Source organism: Schistocerca gregaria, chromosome 8 (genome assembly GCF_023897955.1).
Source record: "Schistocerca gregaria isolate iqSchGreg1 chromosome 8, iqSchGreg1.2, whole genome shotgun sequence".
NCBI classification, from domain to species: Eukaryota; Metazoa; Arthropoda; class Insecta; order Orthoptera; family Acrididae; genus Schistocerca; species Schistocerca gregaria.
In genome coordinates, this window is record NC_064927.1 from 6,220,001 (window position 1) to 6,245,529 (window position 25,529).

At 49.0% G+C, this 25,529-nt stretch overlaps 6 non-coding genes across 6 annotated transcripts; all 6 read right to left on the reverse strand.

The window, feature by feature from the left end:
• Positions 1–5,721: 5,721 nt before the first annotated feature.
• Trnak-cuu (transfer RNA lysine (anticodon CUU)) lies at positions 5,722–5,794 on the reverse strand. The gene has a single exon. It is a non-coding gene; the product is annotated as a tRNA-Lys (tRNA).
• A 1,467-nt stretch (positions 5,795–7,261) lies between these two features.
• Positions 7,262–7,334, reverse strand: Trnak-cuu (transfer RNA lysine (anticodon CUU)). The gene has a single exon. It is a non-coding gene; the product is annotated as a tRNA-Lys (tRNA).
• An 8,327-nt stretch (positions 7,335–15,661) lies between these two features.
• On the reverse strand, positions 15,662–15,734 carry Trnak-cuu (transfer RNA lysine (anticodon CUU)). The gene has a single exon. It is a non-coding gene; the product is annotated as a tRNA-Lys (tRNA).
• A 1,448-nt stretch (positions 15,735–17,182) lies between these two features.
• On the reverse strand, positions 17,183–17,255 carry Trnak-cuu (transfer RNA lysine (anticodon CUU)). Its single transcript has one exon. It is a non-coding gene; the product is annotated as a tRNA-Lys (tRNA).
• Positions 17,256–23,777: 6,522 nt separating this feature from the next.
• On the reverse strand, positions 23,778–23,850 carry Trnak-cuu (transfer RNA lysine (anticodon CUU)). Its single transcript has one exon. It is a non-coding gene; the product is annotated as a tRNA-Lys (tRNA).
• A 1,433-nt stretch (positions 23,851–25,283) lies between these two features.
• Positions 25,284–25,356, reverse strand: Trnak-cuu (transfer RNA lysine (anticodon CUU)). The gene has a single exon. It is a non-coding gene; the product is annotated as a tRNA-Lys (tRNA).
• Between the last annotated feature and the right edge of the window lie 173 nt (positions 25,357–25,529).

Genomic DNA, 25,529 nt, shown 5'->3' on the forward strand with positions numbered 1-25,529 from the left:
ACTACGTTATTAACAACTCGGTACCAGGTTGCCTGAATGTCGGAAGACAGTTCACGATTACTAATATTTTTCCAAATTCTTTTCCAGTCTTTGTCGGGATATCTGCACTCCATTTTGTTGACATGTTCTTTCGTTGTTAAGAGTTCCATTAATTTCCTGCAATTCCTTGATTGTGGATTCGTGACAATACTGTCCATGTAGCTAATCTCTAAAAAGAACTGGCGAATATATTTCAATTTATAATTAATTCCGCCTATATTTATGGGTGGACGTAAATTTTCTGGCTGTAGGAGTCGATACAGCCTGGCTGTAATACTATGTGGATGTTTTTCTATAATTTGTAGGGTCCTCTTTATATATAACGCCGTAGTCTTCCGCCATATATCTGTTAAACCTAGGCCACCTTCAGCGGAAGGTAACGTAACTGTACCGACTGCTACTCTAAAAATATTCCCTGTCCATATAAATCGGCAAATGATACTCATTATACGTTTGGCAATGGGTTTCGAAACTGGCAATATTTGACCTATATATATAGCTTTTGATAAAATGGACCAATTAATTATTCTGATTCGTTGTTTAATGTTCAGATGTCTGGTCTGATTGAGTATTGTGGCTCCTCTGATTGTATCCAGTACTTTCTTCCAATTGTAGGTCATGGTCTGAAGCGGACATCGGTAAAAGGTGACACCCACAGCGGTGTGACGATCGACGGAGCGTGCCCATTCCAAACGGACATCTTGAAGACCTTTAAGATTTAAAAACGAACTCTTCACCTCGTTAACCCTAGCGCCTGTAGCTTCACAAAAGATCTGATTTTTCGTAGTTAATTTCTCTAAATCTTCGTTACTACGAATAACCACTCCAACGTCATCAGCATATGCATTGGTGACGTTGTTAACGCCAGATATCGTGATGCCCTCAAGATCGACATCGAGTCTCCTTAGTAAAGGCTCCAGTGCAACAACATACAGGAGCATTGACAAAGGACTTCCCTGCGGGACGCCGTTGCGAATTTCAATGGGTGGAGTGAAATGCCCATTTACAGACACTTGTGTTTGGATGCCTTCAACAATGTTAATTAAAACTTGCACAAAATGTTGACTAAAACCCACATAGGTCAACGTTCTGAACAAAAATAAGTGGTTGACCCTGTCAAAAGCCTTTGAGAAGTCGATAAAGGCAAGGCCTCCTGGTGAGGATGACGTTGCAAAAATTGCAGAGACATCCCTATATTCACAAACAGTTTTAAAAATATTCCGCCCCGAGAGACAGGTTTGGTGGTCACCTATGATCTTCTCCATTAGAGGTCTCAGTCTTTCCTTCAGTACACGTGCAATTATTTTATAATCCGAGTTCATCAAACATATTGGTCTCAATTGATTGAGATCTTTAACTGCCGCGTTCCTTCCCTTTGGTATTAGCACAGTTACGCTTTCTTTGAACTCGCGTGGAACAGTAACACCTTGCAACACTTCATTTATCACTTCTGTGAATTGATTACCGATGAGAGGCCAAAATTTACAATAAAACTCTACAGGCAAGCCATCAGGCCCTGGGGACTTACGGGTAGGCGAATATTTAAGTATATCAAACACCTCCTCACATGTGATCGCAGTGGTAAGGGACACATTGTCCTCGTCATTGATAACGTTGTCGATACCTGTAGTTCGTAGCAAATCGTTCGCACAGTCTAGATTATACCGGGTATCAGTATATAACGTACGATAAAATCCATAAACTGCATTTAAAATGTCAGAGTGTTCCGTCAGCACCCGGTTATCGCCCACTCTAAGACAAGCAATAAACGCTCGTCTTCTATTTCTTTCATGTTCGAGTAAGTGGTACAGCGATGCGTTTTCGTCCTCCACCGTTGTCGGGACACGAGATTTAATTTTTAAACCCTCCAGCTGTTGTCGCTTGAGACTTATGAGGTGAGCCTTGATCTTCTTTATTTCAATGAAAACCTCATCAGTCATCTGCTGAGCTGATAGTTCCCTTAAGCATGTATAGTAAAATTCAACGGTATTGCGAGACCACATCGCTCGCTCCCTCCCGTAAGCTATTAGGGATGATCTCAATTTCTTTTTAGCACATGAGGTCCACCACGCAAGGCGAGAGCTGTATTTATGGCGCATACGTAGAGCAGCCTGCCATACCTCCGCTACTGTTCTTGATAGGGCACCCTCGAACAACATATGGGTATTCAGCTTCCATAAGGGGCGACCCCAATACGTTCCTTGCTTCTGAAACCGAATGCTGCATTTCACTGCGAGATGGTCCGAAAAGGTAGTGGGAATTACTTCGATACCACTGATTTTATTTTCCAGGTTTGCTGTGACGTATATTCTGTCTATTCTGCTTTGCGAGCGACTACTGATGTACGTAAATTTGACTAACGTGGGGTATTTGCTTTCCCACACGTCTGTCCACTTCATGTTTGTCACCAAAGCCGCCAGTTCCCTGGAGAAGTTAAAATTTGGTCGCTGATCCTTTTTGTGAAGTACACAATTAAAGTCACCACCGATTAAAGCTTCCGCCGGATTCCCCTTAAGTAAATAGACCATATCGTTCTTAAAAAAATTAGCCCTATCATCTCTAGCGTTGTTACCAGAGGGGACATATACATTTAAAACAGTAGTAGTAAAAATTTTACAACTGATGCCCCTCCCATTTTCTAACAGACAGATATCCTTCACATCAATACCATCTTTGACAAGGATCGCAGTCCCACATGTGGCTTCCGGTGCAATATTTAAAATCTCTTGAAAACCTGGGACATAAAAGTTGTGGACATTAAATTCCTGTAGGAGGGCTATATCAGTATCCGACTGGTAAAGGAAATCTTTTAAAGAAGCGACTTTCGTTTCACTGCGAATCCGATTTATATTGATCGTGGTCACATTATATGTCAGTTCCGTTGGCATAGGTGCAGGTAAAAGAAATTGGCTAATGAAGTATACCCCATGCAGAGTCACGTCTGTACCATTCCATTCTGTCTGTCAGAAAGAAAAATAGACATTAAAAAAAAAAATTAAATGCCACTAGCATGTGTCAGGTCCATCTCCATTCCGTGGTCGGTGCGATCTTCTTGGGCATCGGCCCAATCAAGTCCTTTTCCTGAGACAGTTCGGTCTAAATCCATAGTAGTGCCGGTCTGCAAACCTGCGACGCCAAGCGGTGCGCGAGGTTGTTGTTGAAGATCATCTGCATCGGCACGACTCATCTCCGCTTCAGTACACTCGTTAACTCGTGCTACTGGGCATTGTTCTCGTAGTCGTTCATTATCCCTTAAATGTTTAAACTTTTCCCGCAATGCAGGAGCTAAACTCTCTGCTGCTTTGTGTGTCAATCTCCTCTTCTTGCCTTTCTTCGAAGATCTCTTCGGCGATCTAGCAGGAGATGAAGTTTGCGACCTGTCAGGAGAAGTAGCGGATGATACGTCTGACGTCGCCTGTTCCTTTTTTCGGACAAAAGTCTGCGTATCGCATTCCACAACGGCAGAAGGAGGCGCATCTTTTTCCATGGCTCCCACTGGTAGCAACCCAGTCTCCAATTCTACACTATCGCTCGTTGTGGTTTCCTTGACGCAAGTGTCTTCTGTGGGCGCCAACTTGAAACCAATGTCCAGATTGCTATCTTCGTTCATAGTTCCCGCAGAGTGGATGCCTGGAGCGTCCACTCCTCGGAAGCTAGTGGCAATATCCTCACGTTGGTGGGAATCCTGACGACGCAAGGAAACCTCCGATGCGGGTATTTGGGGATCTTCGGCCGAGTCCACGGAAGAACGAGCAACCACAGTGGGAGAGTTGGAAAAAGTTGGCGTCGGCATAGATTCGAGGGGCGCGGAGCTGATCGGCAGACCATCCGCAAATCTAGAGCTTGAAGCCGGAGTATCATCGACAACCGCCCGCGAGGCAGCAGGCTCCCCGCGCACAGGCGGCACCGACTCGCCTCGGCTGCGGAAGTCAGCAGCGGCAGCGTATGACAACTTCATACCAACAACAGGGCCGGAACTCGGCATCTCGTCACGCGGTAACTGCGGGACACGCCTCCGTGAACATTCTGCACGAATGTGTTCCGTGGAATTGCATAAAGCGCAAGTCCGCGGTTGCCCATCATAGATAATCAAAGCACGATACCCACAAATATTAAGATAAGAGGGGACATGCTTCTGTAATTCAATCTTAATTTGCCTTACGCCGTTCAAGACAGGAAACATATGAGCTTCAGACCACCTTTCTGCCACATTGGAAATAATTCTGCCATAAGGCCGAAGGGCAACATTAAGTTCTTCGGGCGGAATTTCAAAAGGGAGCTCAAACACTCTGATCGTACGAATCCCGTACCCAGCATGACTAACAGCAACGTCACTCACATTCCCATCAGAATGATTAAACTTCACGCTACCTCCGCAACGATCCACAATGGAACTACATAATTCTGGACTTTTCATCTTCAGATACACAGCATTTGTCACAAACGAGAGATAAACTCCGACAACATCATCACCGTTAATCAATACTTTTTCGATAAACCATGCTTTAATTTCAAATGCTTTAGGTCGAACGAAATTTCGATCGAAAGTAAACTTGATTGTGTCTTTCCTCAAATAATTCGACCTATTCATTCTAGAACTTCATCAATACAAGTGCAACACGAATAGCGGCTTAGCAGCACCACTAACCTCAAACGCAGCGACTCAGCCTGTGTTTACTACAGCCAGACGTCCAGCTCCGCCACACGTCCGTCCCGCTCGGCGGCTGACTCGCAACTGCGCATCCATTAGGCCACACAGTCACTGACGACCAAGTGCAACTTCTATATGACTCATCTCGAAACGCTCACACCCCTGATAATTTGTGTTTTCGTTCTACACAGCCTCTGCCCTTGCTCTTTCCCACCCATTCGTTACATTCAACCTCTTACGTGACCGACCAAATATAGACTGGGAAACAAGACCACACACTTTGTGCATACGGAATCGAAGGCAGGGCGTGCCTCGCCGCATTTGCCACGATGGCCATTTGCTACTTCTGCAGAAGCGGCGGCGGCGACGACGACGACGACGACGACGACGACGACGACCGCGAGAGGCTTTGACATATGTGAGAAATACATCTATAAAATGTAATTCAGACTGCCTCGTCCCACCTTATGCTGAACCGCTTTGGCAAAGGCTTTATCTGCGCCATTCGCATTAATCACATCTGAGAGTAAATCTTAATAAAAGGCATGTCGCTAATTGTTCGTCATCACAGATACTGTTTGCTATACAGCCACGACGCGCAACTGATTTCCAAAATTCGACTTCTTCCTTTGAGGATGGAACTCACGACCCTTGGTTTACTAGTCCAGTGCTCTACCACTGAGCTAAAGAGGCGCGGCCTAGCGGTGCTTCTGCGTACTTCGTCCTTACGGTCGTCTGGATCATCAGACTTCAGCTGACAACACTTCATATTACCGACTAATATTTGCAGCTATGGCGTCCCTTTACTGCTTGGCTACACATCTGACACGCAACCGATGTCCTCTCCAAACAACAACACTTGCATTTCAGAACATGTCTTTCACACATGTCTACAAAATCACCTTCACCTTCAAATACAGATTCCTTGCGACTGACAGAGACGTAGGCAAAGTTTAAAGTTGCTATTTCCATTACATCACGTTAATCAGAAAAACGGTAATTTACATCTGCAGCGGAACAAAATTCCGTTTCGCCCAGCGTGGGGCTCGAACCCACGACCCTGAGATTAAGAGTCTCATGCTCTACCGACTGAGCTAGGCGGGCTGCTTCGGTGAATACTTGCCGGGCAGCACGTCACACAGTACTCGTTTGGGTTGGGTGGTCACATACAGAATCTCTCCATGCTGCGTAATGTTTTCCTAACGTCACACTCTTCACGTACTTCACTTTTATTTTATAATCATTACTGAGAGGTAAAGGAATTGCATGACAACCTGCAGAGCTAGTGGCGTCAAAATTAACACTCATACTTGATGTGACTCAAAAGGCGAACGAGTTACTTTCCGACGTTGCTTTAGATGTGCAAGTGCCAGTGGAAACTCGCGGTGACGGCACTCTGCCGACCATTTCGCGAGTTAACACCGGTCTTGTAGTGTGTGTTTCAAGCTCAAGAGCATCTCCAAGCAGAAAATGGTCAACAGCAACATTCAGACGGTTTCGTACTGCTCAAATGCTACATTAAAACGGTATGTTTCTTTTTCAGAACTGATAAAACACGAGCGTGATAGCATTCGAACCTGTAATCTTCAGATCCGAAGCCCGACGCCTTATCCATTAGGCCACACAGTCACTGACGACCAAGTGCAACTTCTATATGACTCATCTCGAAACGCTCACACCCCTGATAATTTGTGTTTTCGTTCTACACAGCCTCTGCCCTTGCTCTTTCCCACCCATTCGTTACATTCAACCTCTTACGTGACCGACCAAATATAGACTGGGAAACAAGACCACACACTTTGTGCATACGGAATCGAAGGCAGGGCGTGCCTCGCCGCATTTGCTACGATGGCCATTTGCTACTTCTGCAGAAGCGGCGGCGGCGACGACGACGACGACGACGACGACGACGACGACGACGACGACGACGACGACGACCGCGAGAGGCTCTGACATATGTGAGAAATACATCTATAAAATGTAATTCAGACTGACTCGTCCCACCTTATGCTGAACCGCTTTGGCAAAGGCTTTATCTGCGCCATTCACCTTAATCACATCTGAGAGTAATTCTTAATAAAAGGCATGTCGCTAATTGTTCGTCATCACAGATACTGTTTGCTATACGGCCACGACGCGCAACTGATTTCCAAAATTCGACTTCTTCCTTTGAGGATGGAACTCACGACCCTTGGTCTACTAGTCCAGTGCTCTACCACTGAGCTAAAGAGGCGCGGCCTAGCGGTACTTTTGCGTACTTCATCCTTACGGTCGTCTGGATCATCAGACTTCAGCTGACAACACTTCATATTACCGACTAATATTTGCAGCTATGGCGACCCATTACTGCTTGGCTACACATCTGACACGTAACCGATGTCCTCTCCAAACAACAACACTTGCATTTCAGAACATGTCTTTCACACATGTCTACAAAATCACCTTCACCTTCAAATACAGTTTCCTTGCGACTGACAGAGACGTAGGCAAAGTTTAAAGTTGCTATTTCCATTACATCACGTTAATCAGAAAAACGGTAATTTACATCTGCAGCGGAACAAAATTCCGTTTCGCCCAGCGTGGGGCTCGAACCCACGACCCTTAGATTAAGAGTCTCATGCTCTACCGACTGAGCTAGCCGGGCTGCTTCGGTGCATACTTGCCGGGCAGCACGTCACACAGTACTCGTTTGGGTTGGGTGGTCACATACAGAATCTCTCCATGCTGCGTAATGTTTTCCTAACGTCACACTCTTCACGTACTTCACTTTTATTTTATAATCATTTCTGAGAGGTAAAGGAATTGCATGACAACCTGCAGAGCTAGTGGCGTCAAAATTAACACTCATACTTGATGTGACTCAAAAGGCGAACGAGTTACTTTCCGACGTTGTTTTAGATGTGCAAGTGCCAGTGGAAACTCGCGGTGACGGCACTCTGCCGACCATTTCGCGAGTTAACACCGGTCTTGTAGTGTGTGTTTCAAGCTCAAGAGCATCTCCAGGCAGAAAATGGTCAACAGCAACATTCAGACGGTTTCGTACTGCTCAAATGCTACATTAAAACGGTATGTTTCTTTTTCAGAACTGATAAAACCCGAGCGTGATAGCATTCGAACCTGTAATCTTCAGATCCGAAGTCCGACGCCTTATCCATTAGGCCACACAGTCACTGACGACCAAGTGCAACTTGTATATGACTCATCTCGAAACGCTCACACCCCTGATAATTTGTGTTTTCGTTCTACACAGCCTCTGCCCTTGCTCTTTCCCACCCATTCGTTACATTCAACCTCTTACGTGACCGACCAAATATAGACTGGGAAACAAGACCACACACTTTGTGCATACGGAATCGAAGGCAGGGCGTGCCTCGCCGCATTTGCCACGATGGCCATTTGCTACTTCTGCAGAAGCGGCGGCGACGACGACGACGACGACGACGACGACGACGACGACGACGACGACGACGACGACGACGACGACGACGACCGCGAGAGGCTTTGACATATGTGAGAAATACATCTATAAAATGTAATTCAGACTGACTCGTCCCACCTTATGCTGAACCGCTTTGGCAAAGGCTTTATCTGCGCCATTCGCCTTAATCACATCTGAGAGTAATTCTTAATAAAAGGCATGTCGCTAATTGTTCGTCATCACAGATACTGTTTGCTATACGGCCACGACGCGCAACTGATTTCCAAAATTCGACTTCTTCCTTTGAGGATGGAACTCACGACCCTTGGTTTACTAGTCCAGTGCTCTACCACTGAGCTAAAGAGGCGCGGCCTAGCGGTACTTTTGCGTACTTCATTTTTACGGTCGTCTGGATCATCAGACTTCAGCTAACAACACTTCATATTACCGACTAATATTTGCAGCTATGGCGACCCATTACTGCTTGGCTACACATCTGACACGTAACCGATGTCCTCTCCAAACAACAACACTTGCATTTCAGAACATGTCTTTCACACATGTCTACAAAATCACCTTCACCTTCAAATACAGTTTCCTTGCGACTGACAGAGACGTAGGCAAAGTTTAAAGTTGCTATTTCCATTACATCACGTTAATCAGAAAAACGGTAATTTACATCTGCAGCGGAACAAAATTCCGTTTCGCCCAGCGTGGGGCTCGAACCCACGACCCTGAGATTAAGAGTCTCATGCTCTACCGACTTTTTTTTTTTTTTTTAGGAAGGGAAAAATAAACATGTGCTCCGATTTGTAATGAAAATAGAATGAACATAGTATTTATGAGTTCTAGGCTGCCGTTGCGCAATATAAGAAAAGAAAGGAAATGTCTTCTTGAGGTGCACAAAAGACTATCACATCATTGTCGAAGGGAAAGTTGCTCCGCTGCTCTGCAAGAGAAGGAAAATGTTGAGAGAAAAATGGGAAGGAAAAAAAATGCCTTCTGCATTGGTGAGCATCTGAATAGTATCTTAAAATTCCGGCAAGAAATAAAGTCCCAGGAAGCAAATAGGATTCAGACATACAGGCAACTGGCAACCTCTACTATCCAAATATTGTATTTGAAGCATTTAACCGTTAATTATGATTTTCAGCATATTTCCAAATATCCTCCTGTAGTCACAATGTTGGCTTATTTTAAAGTGTTCAATTTCTATGTAAGAATAATAGTCTAGAAAAGTAGCATGCCTATTCTACATAATAAACGATGCTGTGTGGCCCATGATCCACGTTGTAGCGTTGTTTTTTGCTCGTGGATACCTCAGTTTTTGTGGCTGAGTGATCTCTAAAAGTTCTACACCACTGGGCGTCGTACGGTCTATCACTGACAATCGTTGACGAAGGAATGTTGTAATTTCTTCTGCATGTCCGCAAGTGAACCTATGAAGGAGCGTATCGACTCTTCCGCATGCGTCACAGTTGGGCGTTGGTTGAAGGCCTATTTTATGTAGCTTTTCATTCGTTGCTACTTTATCGTTGACTGTGAGATACCAGTCTGCTATGACGCGTGACGGTAACATGTCGTTGTGCACATTCCGCCATATTATACTCCAATGTATATGTGGATATTTTTCTTCGAGACGATTCCTGTGGTTTGTTGTCATGAGAAGGTCATAAAGCTTCCTGTTCGTCAGGCTTCCGGTATCGACGATGTTGTGTCGAATGTAGCTCATTTCCATGTAGTATAGTCGCACATGTCGGTAAGAAAGTGGAATGCCGGCGATATTAACGGGTGGGTCCAAGCTATGAGGTTTCCACCGCTGAATGAGGTTTCTGATGAGACTGGTCCTCCGGGTACGAAACTCCTTCCTGATGCGATTTAGGAGCAGGGTGACACATTTTTTGTGTACTTTAATGAGGTTAAGGCCACCTTTGGACGAAGGTAAGGTTAAGGTATCGAACTGAACTTTGAAAATATGCCCCCTAAAAATAAACCAACATAACGCTTGTTGTATCCTCTTGGCTAGGTGGTCGGAGATGGGAAGAATTTGCGCCAAATAATTCCTCTTGCTCGTAATGGCGATCTCGATGGTCTTAACTTTCTGTAGTATGTTCAAGTCACGGTCGGAGTGAAGCATCAAAGCAGCACGTAATTTATGAAGCATGTGTGACCAGTTCTTCGTCAGGAATTTGTCTGGTTTGGCTTCAAAAGTAACACCGAGGGTTGTGTGAGAATCCTTTACCTTGCACCAGGTAACATGGGATATGTCTCCGATACCGCCACCGATTTGCAAAACTGTGGTTTTAGTTCTATTGAGTATTGCTCCGGAAAGAAACGTGAATGTTTGTAGAAGAGTTGCTGCTGACAGAAGTTGTTGCGATGATGACACAGTTACGCATATATCGTCAGCATACGCAATGCATGGGATAGTGACAGACTCGACGCTAAGCCCGATCCCGCTATGCACTAAGTTGTTCAGGAGCGGCTCTACTGCAATGGCGTACAAAATCATTGAGAGAGGACATCCTTGGCGGATGGACTGCTCGATGGAAACTTCTTTTGTAAAATGGCCATTAATGAGAATCCGTGAAGAGGCGTTTGTAGTAAGTTTGCGAATTAATTCTATGAGATGAGGTCCAAATCCTAGTTTCTTCATGCTTTGAAAGAGGAAATCATGACGTACACGGTCATAAGCCTTCTCAAAATCTAGAAATATCAGAGCGCCCTGTCCTTTAGTTTCAGCATATGAACAGATGATGTCCCTCAAATCGCAGGCAGCTGAGATTGCACTTCGACCTTGCACTGCACTGTACTGGTAACTGCCTAAAACCTTGTACATAACGGTTTGCATCCTTAGCTTAATCGATCTGGTGATGATTTTGAAGTCGGCATTCAGGAGTGTGATGGGTCGCATGTTTTCAACCTTCCTGCTGTTCCCTTTTTTCGGTAAGGGCAGGATGATACCTTCCGTAAATGCCTTGGGTATGACTTCCAGGTGCCAGAGTTCATTCGCTATCTCGAGGAGTGTCGGACCGAGGACGTTCCAGTATCGCTGGTAAAACTCAGCGCTGAGACCATCAGGTCCTGGTGATTTCCCTTTCTTTGCACTGTGAACCGCCAGTCGGATTTCGTCCTGTGTGAAAACAGATTCCAACTTTGCATTATCCTGTTGTGACAAGCGACAGCTCAAGGTCCTAAGAAAATCCTCACACGAGTGTTCATCAACGAGTTGCTTCTTGTAAAGTTGACTATAATAGTCGTAGACGTGCGAGATGATGTCACGTTGCTTCGTGATGGCATTCTCAGCGTCATCAACGACGGCTTCAATCAACATGGCTTTACACCGTTTCGTCGTTCTCAGGATGTGATACAGAGAGGCCCGTTCTTCGGCGGCAACGTCCTTAGGGTGGGCTCGCACGATGATGCCATGCATGCGTTGGCGTTGTATCGCTGTGATTTTCGCTTTATATCGTTTGATCTTTACGTCGATGTCTCGAGAAGGATTGTTAGTGCGACTGTACAGTTCTCTCAAACAGCGATAATAAAATTCAATAGTCTGTTTCTGCCAAAAGCTTTTTTGTCGGGCGTAGCTCATGACGGTCAGGCGTAATTTAGGCTTAGCACACTGAATCCACCACTGTAGAACGCTAGCGTAACGACGTCGGTGCCGCTGGAGCTGTTGCCACGTTAAGGTCACCTCCTCTTCAAGTTGGGCATCCTGCAGAAGGCTGACATTCAATTTCCAGTAGCCCTTCCCGCGGTAAATTGGCTGGCGGTGTAGGTTGAGGTAACACTGATATGCACAATGGTCGGAGATATTGACAGGAGCTATGTCACAGTTCACAGTGTGTCGCTGGAGGGCATCGGACACATAGATCCTATCCAGCCGACTGGCAGAATGACTGGTTACGAAGGTGTACGCTACCCGTTCACCGTGCAGTTGTTCCCATGTATCGTGAAGACGCATGCCATGAATTAAATGTTCAAGTTCGATACATCTGTTCGTGTTAGGAGTTTGGTCTCTGTCATTGAGCACACAATTGAAGTCACCACCAAGGATGAGATGTTCACGATAACCGCTAAGAAGAATGGGAACCTCGGTTTTATAAAATTTTGAACGATCTCTCTTATGAGTGCTACCTGAGGGGGCGTACAAGTTAACAATCTGCACACCATTCACTCGAAGAGAAAGGCCACGACCACTGGGCAGCCGCTGCACATCCGTAAAGGATATACCGTCGCGCAGAAGGATGGCAGTGCCTACAGCATCCTGAAGATTGATGTTATCAATAAGAACGTAACCGGGCACTTCTAAGGCTGTGACTACCTCCTGTAGGAAGGCAATGTCAACGCTGGTACCATACAAGAAATCATTTAGCGAACGGAGTTTCACCGCACTTTGAATTCTATTGACGTTAAGTGTGGTAATGTTGTAGGTTTGGCTGTCACCCATGATAGTTCAGAGGACAATGAGCTGTGATTTTCGCATCGTCCTTCTCTCCGGCTTTGAACCAAACTCGTTAGTAACGTTTGGAGTACGAAACGGAATGTCAAAACCAATAACGGACCAGGGAGGGGAAGGTCGCAGCGCGATGGTCATGCGCGAGAGCAGCTACTGCTGCATCTCTTCATTCTGCTGCCACCACGGCTCATTGCTGTCGGGGTGCTGCGCGGTGCGCGCGCCGCCCTGCCCGCCACCGCCGGCTGAGTCTGTCAACGTGGTCGCATCCGCCTGGCCACCACGCGGGGCTGCGACTGACGTCAGCGAGTTCCTGCGAGATCGCTGCTGCAGCTGCTCGCTGCTCTGCTCGCTCTTCCTCTTGGCCGTTACGGTGCTCTGATCCCTTTCAGCGCTCAGTAGTGCCTTCAGGTGTTTGGTTTGTTCACGAATGCGTTCTTGCCTCGCGGTGTCCTCGCATCGCACGGGGCAAGAAGATTGAGGTTCAGTCTCGCTGCCACTTTCTGACATGTGCACGGGTCCTAAATCATTCGACTTTTCCTCTTTGCTACTATTCCCTTTGCTTCTCCTTCGGCGGCCTTTCTTCGTGTCTGCTACAGTCTCTACCGATAGGAGTGGTTCAGGCAAACTGATCTGCACCCGCTCCTGTATCTCACACGACTTAGTTTCAGAGGTGGCTGGCGCATCGTTGGTATCCAGCGGTAATTGCCCCGGTGAAGATGACGGTGCCGAATCGACGTCCGTCCTACCGCGAATGTCTTTGGCACTGCATTCCACCTGAACTGGCACCTCCACCTCGCTGACATGTTCCGGCTGCCGGGGTGGTGGTACAGTCCCCGCGACCACCTCACTCAATAGTGGTACTAGCTTTTCACTACCGTCTGCAGGTCGTTCCCGTGGAAGTTGAAATGGACGTCTACGTGTACAGTTCATCCGCAGATGTTCAGTTGAATGGCAGATCGAACAGGTAGGGGGTTGACCAATGTAAGTTACCTGTGCACGACAGCCGCCAATGGCAACATACGAAGGTATATGCTTTTTCAAATCTACACGTACACTGCGCACCCCGCTGTTAACTTGGTAGCGATAGGCACTCGACCATTTTTCATTTGTAACTGACAAAACAGCGCCGTACAGTGACAGAGAACGTGCAATCAGATCATTAGGGCACTCAGGTGGCACGTTAAATACCCTGACGGTTCTTACTCCGTATCCCGAAGGCACGATTTGGACATTACTAATACTGCCATCATTATGACGGAATGGTCTCACACCAACATGCTCCTCAGCGAATTTCTCGTAAGTGTCACTCGAAATAAATTTGATAAATAACGAGTACTGCACAAAGTCCAACTGGAATGTGTCGACTATATCTTCAGGCAATTTCAAATCCTCGAAGATCCACTCATGAATTTCAAACGCCGTCGGTCGCAAGGCAGCGCGATCGAAAACACACTGAACGCTGTTCGCTCTGTTAATTGTCGACATCTTACTTACAACAGTTATACAGAAACAAACGTTAACAGCGCTCGCACACGCTGCTCAGCTCTCCACCTCAGCACTGCTCGCGACGTAAACACTGGCCCGCGCTACCGCCCGTCACCGCGCGATGTGCACTGGCCGAGTGCCGGAACACGACTGATCGACTGAGCTAGCCGGGCTGCTTCGGTGAATACTTGCCGGTCAGCACGTCACACAGCACTCGTTTGGGTTGGGTGGTCCCATACAGAATCTCTCCATGCTGCCTAATGTTTTCCTAACGTCACACTCGTCACGTACTTCACTTTTATTTCATAATCATTTCTGAGAGGTAAGGAATTGCATGACAACCTGCAGAGCTAGTGGCGTCAAAATTAACACTCATACTTGATGTGACTCAAAAGGAGAACGAGTTACTTTCCGACGTTGTTTTAGATGTGCAAGTGCCAGTGGAAACTCGCGGTGACGGCACTCTGCCGACCATTTCGCTAGTTAACACCGGTCTTGTAGTGTGTGTTTCAAGCTCAAGAGCATCTCCAAGCAGAAAATGGTCAACAGCAACATTCAGACGGTTTCGTACTGCTCAAATGCTACATTAAAACGGTATGTTTCTTTTTCAGAACTGATAAAACACGAGCGTGACAGCATTCGAACCCGTAATCTTCAGATCCGAAGTCCGACGCCTTATCCATTAGGCCACACAGTCACTGACGACGAAGTGCAACTTCTATATGACTCATCTCGAAACGCTCACACCCCTGATAATTTGTGTTTTCGTTCTACACAGCCGCTGCCCTTGCTCTTTCCCACCCATTCGTTACATTCAACCTCTTACGTGACCGAACAAATATCGACTGGGAAACAAGACCACACACTTTGTGCATACGGAATCGAAGGCAGGGCGTGCCTCGCCGCATTTGCCACGATGGCCATTTGCTACTTCTGCAGAAGCGGCGGCGACGACGACGACGACGACGACGACCGCGAGAGGCTCTGACATATGTGAGAAATACATCTATAAAATGTAATTCAGAGTGCCTCGTCCCACCTTAAGCTGAACCGCTTTGGCAAAGGCTTTATCTGCGCCATTCGCCTTAATCACATCTGAGAGTAAATCTTAATGAAAGGCATGTCGCTAATTGTTCGTCATCACAGATACTGTTTGCTATACGGCCACGACGCGCAACTGATTTCCAAAATTCGACTTCTTCCTTTGAGGATGGAACTCACGACCCTTGGTTTACTAGTCCAGTGCTCTACCACTGAGCTAAAGAGGCGCGGCCTAGCGGTACTTTTGCGTACTTCGTCCTTACGGTCGTCTGGATCATCAGACTTCAGCTGACAACACTTCATATTACCGACTAATATTTGCAGCTATGGCGTCCCTTTACTGCTTGGCTACACATCTGACACGTAACCGATGTCCTCTCCAAACAACAACACTTGCATTTCAGAACATGTCTTTCACACATGTCTACAAAATCACCTTCACCTTCAAATACAGTTTCCTTGCGACTGACAGAGACGTAGGCAAAGTTTAAAGTTGCTATTTCCATTACATCACGTTAATCAGAAAAACGGTAATTTACATCTGCAGCGGAACAAAATTCCGTTTCGCCCAGCGTGGGGCTCGAACCCACGACCCTGAGATTAAGAGTCTCATGCTCTACCGACTGAGCTAGCCGGGCTGCTTCGGTGAATACTTGCCGGTCAGCACGTCACACAGCACTCGTTTGGGTTGGGTGGTCCCATACAGAATCTCTCCATGCTGCCTAATGTTTTCCTAACGTCACACTCGTCACGTACTTCACTTTTATTTCATAATCATTTCTGAGAGGTAAGGAATTGCATGACAACCTGCAGAGCTAGTGGCGTCAAAATTAACACTCATACTTGATGTGACTCAAAAGGCGAACGAGTTACTTTCCGACGTTGTTTTAGATGTGCAAGTGCCAGTGGAAACTCGCGGTGACGGCACTCTGCCGACCATTTCGCTAGTTAACACCGGTCTTGTAGTGTGTGTTTCAAGCTCAAGAGCATCTCCAAGCACAAAATGGTCAACAGCAACATTCAGACGGTTTCGTACTGCTCAAATGCTACATTAAAACGGTATGTTTCTTTTTCAGAACTGATAAAACACGAGCGTGACAGCATTCGAACCCGTAATCTTCAGATCCGAAGTCCGACGCCTTATCCATTAGGCCACACAGTCACTGACGACGAAGTGCAACTTCTATATGACTCATCTCGAAACGCTCACACCCCTGATAATTTGTGTTTTCGTTCTACACAGCCGCTGCCCTTGCTCTTTCCCACCCATTCGTTACATTCAACCTCTTACGTGACCGAACAAATATCGACTGGGAAACAAGACCACACACTTTGTGCATACGGAATCGAAGGCAGGGCGTGCCTCGCCGCATTTGCCACGATGGCCATTTGCTACTTCTGCAGAAGCGGCGGCGACGACGACGACGACGACGACGACGACGACGACGACGACCGCGAGAGGCTCTGACATATGTGAGAAATACATCTATAAAATGTAATTCAGAGTGCCTCGTCCCACCTTAAGCTGAACCGCTTTGGCAAAGGCTTTATCTGCGCCATTCGCCTTAATCACATCTGAGAGTAAATCTTAATGAAAGGCATGTCGCTAATTGTTCGTCATCACAGATACTGTTTGCTATACGGCCACGACGCGCAACTGATTTCCAAAATTCGACTTCTTCCTTTGAGGATGGAACTCACGACCCTTGGTTTACTAGTCCAGTGCTCTACCACTGAGCTAAAGAGGCGCGGCCTAGCGGTACTTTTGCGTACTTCGTCCTTACGGTCGTCTGGATCATCAGACTTCAGCTGACAACACTTCATATTACCGACTAATATTTGCAGCTATGGCGTCCCTTTACTGCTTGGCTACACATCTGACACGTAACCGATGTCCTCTCCAAACAACAACACTTGCATTTCAGAACATGTCTTTCACACATGTCTACAAAATCACCTTCACCTTCAAATACAGTTTCCTTGCGACTGACAGAGACGTAGGCAAAGTTTAAAGTTGCTATTTCCATTACATCACGTTAATCAGAAAAACGGTAATTTACATCTGCAGCGGAACAAAATTCCGTTTCGCCCAGCGTGGGGCTCGAACCCACGACCCTGAGATTAAGAGTCTCATGCTCTACCGACTGAGCTAGCCGGGCTGCTTCGGTGAATACTTGCCGGTCAGCACGTCACACAGCACTCGTTTGGGTTGGGTGGTCCCATACAGAATCTCTCCATGCTGCCTAATGTTTTCCTAACGTCACACTCGTCACGTACTTCACTTTTATTTCATAATCATTTCTGAGAGGTAAGGAATTGCATGACAACCTGCAGAGCTAGTGGCGTCAAAATTAACACTCATACTTGATGTGACTCAAAAGGCGAACGAGTTACTTTCCGACGTTGTTTTAGATGTGCAAGTGCCAGTGGAAACTCGCGGTGACGGCACTCTGCCGACCATTTCGCTAGTTAACACCGGTCTTGTAGTGTGTGTTTCAAGCTCAAGAGCATCTCCAAGCACAAAATGGTCAACAGCAACATTCAGACGGTTTCGTACTGCTCAAATGCTACATTAAAACGGTATGTTTCTTTTTCAGAACTGATAAAACACGAGCGTGACAGCATTCGAACCCGTAATCTTCAGATCCGAAGTCCGACGCCTTATCCATTAGGCCACACAGTCACTGACGACGAAGTGCAACTTCTATATGACTCATCTCGAAACGCTCACACCCCTGATAATTTGTGTTTTCGTTCTACACAGCCGCTGCCCTTGCTCTTTCCCACCCATTCGTTACATTCAACCTCTTACGTGACCGAACAAATATCGACTGGGAAACAAGACCACACACTTTGTGCATACGGAATCGAAGGCAGGGCGTGCCTCGCCGCATTTGCCACGATGGCCATTTGCTACTTCTGCAGAAGCGGCGGCGACGACGACGACGACGACGACGACCGCGAGAGGCTCTGACATATGTGAGAAATACATCTATAAAATGTAATTCAGAGTGCCTCGTCCCACCTTAAGCTGAACCTTTTTTTTTTTTTTTTTCCTTTATTGTCATTTTATACCTACAAAGGTAGGCCGGCAGCGGCCTAATATGCCGCTCTTCGGCCACAAGAAACATACGAGAGAGAAAAACAGGAAGACATAATCTCAAAACACAGACATGGAGGACAAAAATCAGAAGACAACAGAGAATAAAAAGAAAGGAAGTCGTTCACTGACGCAGCACTGTTTCAGTTTTAAAAAGACGGGCAGCACAGCACGGAACAGAGAACACTAGCACAGGTGAACGGTGGAGCAGAAAATGAAGAAACACTCGAGGCACAGACGGGACGAAAGACACGGACACTGCGGAGATGGGCTTCGGCGCTTGCAGGGGCACTGTCCACACCGAAAAGCTGGGGGCCTGCCAAGGGAAAAAACAGGGGGAGGGAAGGAGGGAGGGGGAGATAGGATGCCAGGGAGGAGGAGGGGAGAAAACGAAAAAAGGGGGGTGGAAGCCCAGGGAGAGGGGGAGGGGAGGTAAGGATGAAAGGAGGGAGAGAGGGAGGGAGAGAAGGGAGAGAGGGTGCCCACAGGAAAATGAGAGGAGAGGGGAAGGCAAGGCTCAAAGTTGGTAGGAGGGGTAGATGGAGGGGAGGAGGGCATCATCCGGGAGGGGGAGTCGGCGGAAGCCACCTTGGGAGAGGGTGTGGAGAGTGTGAAGATGGAGAGCAGGTGGGATACAGGAGTACAGGCGCGGCAGTGGGTTGGGGTGGGAGAGGATGGAAGAGACAAGCGGGTGGGGAGGATCAAGCTTGCGGGAGGTGTAGAGGATCCGTATCCGTTGGAGGAAGAGAAGGAGGTGTGGGAAGGGGATGAGGTCATAGAGGAGCCGCGTGGGGGAAGGGAGGCGGATGCGATAGGCGAGGCGGAGTGCATGCCGTTCAAGGATTTGAAGGGATTTGTAAAAGGTAGGCGGGGCAGAGATCCAGGCGGGATGGGCATAACAGAGGATAGGGCGGATGAGAGATTTATAGGTGTGGAGGACGGTGGAGGGGTCCAGACCCCATGTGCGGCCAGAAAGGAGCTTCAGGAGGTGGAGTCGGGAGCGTGCCTTGGCTTGGATTGTCCGGAGATGAGGGGTCCAGGAGAGGCGACGGTCAAGGGTGACGCCAAGGTACTTGAGGGTGGGTGTGAGGTTAATAGGACGGCCATAAATGGTAAGATAGAAATCAAGGAGACGGAAGGAAGGGGTGGTTTTGCCTACGATGATTGCCTGGGTCTTGGAAGGATTGACCTTGAGCAACCACTGGTTACACCAAGAGGTGAACCGGTCAAGATGGGATTGGAGAAGGTGTTGGGAGCGTTGCAGGGTGGGGGCAAGGGCAAGGAAGGCGGTGTCATCGGCGTACTGGAGAAGGTGAAGGGGGGGTGCAGGTGGAGGCATGTCCGCCGTATAAAGAAGGTAAAGAAGAGGGGAAAGGACGGAACCTTGGGGCACACCGGCAGAGGGGTAGAAGGTGTAGGAATCAGTGTTGTGGATAGTGACATAGGAAGGGCGGTGGGAAATGAAGGAGGCGATCAGACGGACGTAGTTAATAGGAAGAGCAAAGGTTTGGAGCTTGAAGAGGAGACCAGAATGCCACACTCGGTCATAGGCGCGTTCAAGGTCAAGGGAGAGGAATATGGCGGAGCGACGGGAGTTGAGTTGTTCGGAGAGGAGGTGAGTGAGGTGAAGGAGAAGGTCATCGGCAGAGAAGGATGGTCGAAAGCCACATTGGGTGGAGGGAAGGAAGCGGTGCCGGTGGAGATGCTGGTGGATGCGGCGGGTTAGAATGGATTCCAGGACCTTGCTGAAGACCGAGGTAAGGCTTATAGGACGGTAGGAGGAGACAGCGGAAGGTGGTTTATCGGGTTTGAGGAACATCAGGATCCGGGAGGTTTTCCACAGGTCGGGGTAGAAGCCGGTGGACAAGACCACATTGTACAGCCTGGCCAGGGTGGAGAGGAAGGGGGCGGGAGCTTCACGGAGGTGACGGTAAGTAACACGGTCGTGACCAGGAGCAGTGTTGCGTTTGGTGCGGAGTATATCGATGATGTCTTGAGTAGTTATAGGGGTATTGAGTTCAGTGTGTGTAATGTTGTCCAAGTACTGGAAGCCAGGAGCTAGTGGAGGGATAGAGGTGTCAGTTCGATCGCGGACATCGGGGAAGAGGGAATAATCGAACTGGGGATCGTCAGGGATGGTAAAGACATCGGTGAGGTAGGAGGCAAAATGGTTGGCCTTACTAAGGTTGTCAGGAAAGGGATTGTCATTATGAAGGAGAGGATAGTAAGGGGGGGGGTTTGATCCAGTAAGGCGGCGGAAGGCTGACCAGTATTTGGACGAGTTAATAGGTAGGGTAGCATTAAGACGGGTGCATGTCTGTCGCCAGTCCCGGCGTTTCTTAGCCGCGAGCAAGTTCCGGATGTGTCTCTGGAGTTGCCGGTGGCGTTGTAGTATGTCCCGGTCACGCGTGTGGAGGAAGGCACGGTAGAGACGACGGGATTCTCGAAGGAGGAGGACGGCCTGTGGGGGTAAAGTGGGACGGTGCGGGTGGATGGCGACGGTAGGGATGTGGGCCTCCACGGCCTCAGACAAGGTCTGCTGGAGAAAGGATGCGGCATGGGTTATGTCATGTGGGCGGTGGTAGGTGAGGGGGTGGCTATCGACCCAGGTAGTAAGGGTATCCCGGTATGCATTCCAGTCGGCACGGGAGTAATCATGGACATACTTGGGGGGAGGGTCAAGGCGAGGATCGGGACGGGGGCGACGACCGTCTGATATGGTAAGAAGGACAGGGAGATGGTCACTGCCAATAGGGTCGAGGACGTCCACCGCTATGCGGCCAAGGAGATTGGGGGAGGCTAGGACGACATCGGGTGTGGTATTGGATTCAGGGCGGGTGTGTTGGGGAAGAGGAAGGACATCTCCTTGGATGGTGGCGAGGAACCGATGCCACCGCCGTAACTGGGTGGCGGAGCGACTATGGATATTGAGATCTGCGGCAATCACGTAGGAGGAGAAGGTACGGTCGATGTGGGAAAGGAAGTCAAAAGGAATAGGGGCAGAGGGGCGGACATAGATGGTGGCGCAGGTAACGGTGAGGCCGGGGAAGAATAGACTAAGGATCAGGTGTTCCGTGGGGTTGGGAAGGAGGGGTTGGAGCCGAACAGGGATCTGGCGATGGTGGCCAATGGCAACTCCGCCACGCGCTATCGGGAGGGGGTTGTCAGAGCGGTGAAGGAGGTAGGGCGAGGTATGGACAGTATGGTGGGGCTGGAGGAATGTTTCGTTTAGGAGGAAGGCATCCACGCGGTGGGTGGTGAGGGTATGCATAAGGAGATTCTTGTTGACAGGAAGGGAACGGATGTTGTTAAACAGGATACGTTGCTGTCGCGCCATAGTGGGAATTTAGACGAGGGTGTCGAGACGGGAGAAGGTAAAATGGGCCTGGTTATGGGAGTAGGTGGCGTAAGTGTTGAGCTGGAAGACGGAACGGGCGGCAAGGGATACCTGCTGGAGGGTGTGGGGGCGCTGAAAGGGGTGGATGTTCTGAAGGACAACGGTTACAAAGCGGATGATGTCCTCAGCTGTGGGGGGGGGACGGAGGGAATTGCCGGGAGGGGTGGGGGCATCCAAGGGGCGGACAGGGACAGTGAGTTCAGGAGCGGAGGGAGGGGGTCGGGCCTTGCACTTTTGGGAGTAGGTTGGGTGTTGGAGGTTACAGGTGTTACAGGAGGGGGGGGACTGAAGGTTGGGGCACTGCCGGAGGAAGTGCGCTTCTTTGCAGTGCGGGCAGACGGGGGCCTCGCGGCACTCAGATGTAGGATGTGCATTATAGCGCAAGCACCTCTGGCAGCGGATGGACTGTGGAGGGGAGCGGGAGGGGTCGACCTTATAACGGCGGTTGAAGAGGAGGGCACCCTCCTTGAGGAGGAGGTCTATGGAGGGAGCATGCTCGGAGAACACCCGCATGAGGCGGGTGGGGCCGGCTGGATTGTGAATCCGGCGGACAGCTCGAACCTCTAGATAGGGATGGGCCTTCAGCTCCGCCAACACCTCCTCCTCCGTGATCATCGGGCTAAGCCGAGTGATCACGGCAGTGAGGGTCGGTGGGCGACGGGGCGGCTGGGGTTGTCGGGATGAGGAGGGGGGGGAGCAGGGGCAAGGGAGGCATGGGGACCAAACCGTTTGAGGGGAATGCGGGAGAGGATGTCGGAGTGGAGGGTGGGGCTGGGGGATGTGATCAGGACGGAGTCCCGACGGGGAGTGAGAAGGGAGATCGGGGCTCCGGGGAAGTGCTGGCGGAGGAGAAGGGTAAGATTGCGGGCCTCCAGGAGAGAGGGATCAGGGTGAGAAAGGAGGTACCTGTAGGAGGGGGAGGTAGAGGAGGGAGTAGATAGGGAAGGTGAGGTGGTATCCATGGCATCCTGGGGGGTTGGAGGGGGGAGAGTCTGCGACTTCTTGGGAGCAGAAGAGGCTGGGGTGCCGCTGGGACGTTTCACAGCGGGAGAGGGACGGGAAGAGGTGTGGGGGATGGGGACGACCGGGAGATGGCGGGAGACGGCAGGTCCCACCGGCGGTGCAGGCACTGGTGGTGGTGCTGGTGCTGGCGCTGGGGCTGGAGCTGGCGCCACAGAAGATGCAGTGGCAGTGGTTGGCACTGGCGATGGCGAGGGCGATGGTGATGGTGATGGTGATGGTGATGACGATGATGATGGTGTGGCGTGGGTGGTGGCCCGACGGGCAACAACCCTGGCGGGGGTGGCATGAGTCACATGTGGGAGGGGAGGGAATGGGTCACGTGAGGCATGGGGGGTAGGAACAGGGGAGGGAGCAACAAAAGGAGCGGGGGTGGGAAGAGTGAGGAGGGGGGGAATATATGGGGGAGGCGGTGAATGAGCACACCACGTGATGGTGGTGGCAGCAAGTGAGGGGGACGTGTACACGATTGCAGTGGTAGTGGCGGTAGTTGTGGGGGTTGTCATGGTGAGAGGATAAGTGGGAGAGGGGAAAAGAGGAAAAATAACAGGGGACAGTCAAAGGACAAGGACAAGAGACTGACGAAGAGGAAGGGTAAGACGTAAGCAGAGACGACAGAAAGAAAGACGGGCAGGGAGCGGCGGCGGCGGCGGCGGCGGCGGCGGCGGCGGCGGCGGCGGCGGCGGCGGCGGCGGCAGCGGCGGCGGCGGCGGCGGCAGCGGCGGCAGCGGCAGGAACCGGATACAAATTCGACTTCTTCCTTTGAGGATGGAACTCACGACCCTTGGTTTACTAGTCCAGTGCTCTACCACTGAGCTAAAGAGGCGCGGCCTAGCGGTACTTTTGCGTACTTCGTCCTTACGGTCGTCTGGATCATCAGACTTCAGCTGACAACACTTCATATTACCGACTAATATTTGCAGCTATGGCGTCCCTTTACTGCTTGGCTACACATCTGACACGTAACCGATGTCCTCTCCAAACAACAACACTTGCATTTCAGAACATGTCTTTCACACATGTCTACAAAATCACCTTCACCTTCAAATACAGTTTCCTTGCGACTGACAGAGACGTAGGCAAAGTTTAAAGTTGCTATTTCCATTACATCACGTTAATCAGAAAAACGGTAATTTACATCTGCAGCGGAACAAAATTCCGTTTCGCCCAGCGTGGGGCTCGAACCCACGACCCTGAGATTAAGAGTCTCATGCTCTAGCGACTGAGCTAGCCGGGCTGCTTCGGTGAATACTTGCCGGTCAGCACGTCACACAGCACTCGTTTGGGTTGGGTGGTCCCATACAGAATCTCTCCATGCTGCCTAATGTTTTCCTAACATCACACTCGTCACGTACTTCACTTTTATTTCATAATCATTTCTGAGAGGTAAGGAATTGCATGACAACCTGCAGAGCTAGTGGCGTCAAAATTAACACTCATACTTGATGTGACTCAAAAGGCGAACGAGTTACTTTCCGACGTTGTTTTAGATGTGCAAGTGCCAGTGGAAACTCGCGGTGACGGCACTCTGCCGACCATTTCGCTAGTTAACACCGGTCTTGTAGTGTGTGTTTCAAGCTCAAGAGCATCTCCAAGCACAAAATGGTCAACAGCAACATTCAGACGGTTTCGTACTGCTCAAATGCTACATTAAAACGGTATGTTTCTTTTTCAGAACTGATATAACACGAGCGTGACAGCATTCGAACCCGTAATCTTCAGATCCGAAGTCCGACGCCTTATCCATTAGGCCACACAGTCACTGACGACGAAGTGCAACTTCTATATGACTCATCTCGAAACGCTCACACCCCTGATAATTTGTGTTTTCGTTCTACACAGCCGCTGCCCTTGCTCTTTCCCACCCATTCGTTACATTCAACCTCTTACGTGACCGAACAAATATCGACTGGGAAACAAGACCACACACTTTGTGCATACGGAATCGAAGGCAGGGCGTGCCTCGCCGCATTTGCCACGATGGCCATTTGCTACTTCTGCAGAAGCGGCGGCGACGACGACGACGACGACGACGACCGCGAGAGGCTCTGACATATGTGAGAAATACATCTATAAAATGTAATTCAGAGTGCCTCGTCCCACCTTAAGCTGAACCGCTTTGGCAAAGGCTTTATCTGCGCCATTCGCCTTAATCACATCTGAGAGTAAATCTTAATGAAAGGCATGTCGCTAATTGTTCGTCATCACAGATACTGTTTGCTATACGGCCACGACGCGCAACTGATTTCCAAAATTCGACTTCTTCCTTTGAGGATGGAACTCACGACCCTTGGTTTACTAGTCCAGTGCTCTACCACTGAGCTAAAGAGGCGCGGCCTAGCGGTACTTTTGCGTACTTCGTCCTTACGGTCGTCTGGATCATCAGACTTCAGCTGACAACACTTCATATTACCGACTAATATTTGCAGCTATGGCGTCCCTTTACTGCTTGGCTACACATCTGACACGTAACCGATGTCCTCTCCAAACAACAACACTTGCATTTCAGAACATGTCTTTCACACATGTCTACAAAATCACCTTCACCTTCAAATACAGTTTCCTTGCGACTGACAGAGACGTAGGCAAAGTTTAAAGTTGCTATTTCCATTACATCACGTTAATCAGAAAAACGGTAATTTACATCTGCAGCGGAACAAAATTCCGTTTCGCCCAGCGTGGGGCTCGAACCCACGACCCTGAGATTAAGAGTCTCATGCTCTACCGACTGAGCTAGCCGGGCTGCTTCGGTGAATATTTGCCGGTCAGCACGTCACACAGCACTCGTTTGGGTTGGGTGGTCCCATACAGAATCTCTCCATGCTGCCTAATGTTTTCCTAACGTCACACTCGTCACGTACTTCACTTTTATTTCATAATCATTTCTGAGAGGTAAGGAATTGCATGACAACCTGC